The sequence below is a fragment of the Octopus bimaculoides genome, chromosome 17 (assembly GCF_001194135.2).
Source record: "Octopus bimaculoides isolate UCB-OBI-ISO-001 chromosome 17, ASM119413v2, whole genome shotgun sequence".
Lineage (NCBI taxonomy): Eukaryota > Metazoa > Mollusca > Cephalopoda > Octopoda > Octopodidae > Octopus > Octopus bimaculoides.
The window spans coordinates 663,883-665,041 of record NC_068997.1 but is presented as its reverse complement, the minus strand read 5'-3'; the positions used below and the strand labels follow the sequence as shown (position 1 = coordinate 665,041).

General features: G+C 41.2%; 1 protein-coding gene across 1 annotated transcript in view; it reads right to left on the bottom strand.

The window, feature by feature from the left end:
- The window catches only part of LOC128249705 (homeobox protein rough-like), a 157,948-nt gene that overhangs the window by 156,130 nt on the left and 659 nt on the right, over positions 1 to 1,159 (bottom strand). The gene's annotated exons all lie outside the window — the stretch shown is intronic.

The window sequence follows — 1,159 nt, the reverse complement described above, 5'->3', positions numbered from 1 at the left end:
CAACACGGATTTCAAAGGTGATTGCAGTACGCACGTTTCATGCTACTCCAATTTATTTAAGTAATGCGAGCATGACATTAAATGCAATATGAAGAGCAATCTTCAGCTGCACGAAAATGCAGAAAAATTACTGTAGAAAAGACATATTATAAATGTGGCAACATTTCAAATCCAAGTGGGAGAGAGAATACATAAAAATCCAAGTGGGAGGAAGAATACATAAGTCCATCTTGACATAGCCGAGTCTATCAGGCTAGTAATTGATTCTAGAATCAATTACTCAGGGTTTCGTAGACTCGTCAAACGAACAATAAATTCGCCAGGCTCGTAGAACCAATTGAGGAGGAGATCAAACTGGCTTCCGGCTATAGAACTTCGGTAGGTCAACGCAGATCATATGATGTTATCAAGTTAGAAGCGACATCAGTTACTGTATAGAATTGCTTGGACAGGATGTTGGTGGCGATGTTCTTCCGTCATGAGAGAGGGGCTCGGTTCGCTAGCGACACCAGTTAGCTCAGTATGCGTATACAATATACACAACGCACGCGCGCTCGCGCACAAAATCTAACTGTTATCGCTAGTGAGCCGATCCCCTCTCTCTCTAGACAGAATGTCTGTCACCAACATCCTGTCCGAGCATGCAGTCCTAAAAATTCTCTTTGATCAATGTAGTTTATGTCGATTAGTATAGACGCTGGTATGACTGTGTTGTAAGAGGTTTGCTACTGAGCCACATGCTTCCTGGTTAAGTTCCACAGTATGGCACCTTGGGCAAGTGTCTTTTACTACGGCCTCGGTCCGACCAAAGTCTTGTGAGTGGATTGGGTAGACGAAAAAAAAAAACAAGCCTGTCGTATATTATATACTCTTTACTCTTTTACTCGTTTACTTGTTTCAGTCATTTGACTGCGGCCATGCTGGAGCACCGCCTTTTTGTCGAGCAAATCGACCCCAGGACTTATTCTGGTACTTATTCTATCGGTCTCTTTTGACGTAAACACATCACCATCGGTTGTCAAGCGATGTTGGGGGGACAAACACAGACACACAAGCATATACACACATATACATACATACATACATACATACATACATACATACATACATATATATATATATATACACACACACAGACACACATAAATATATATATATA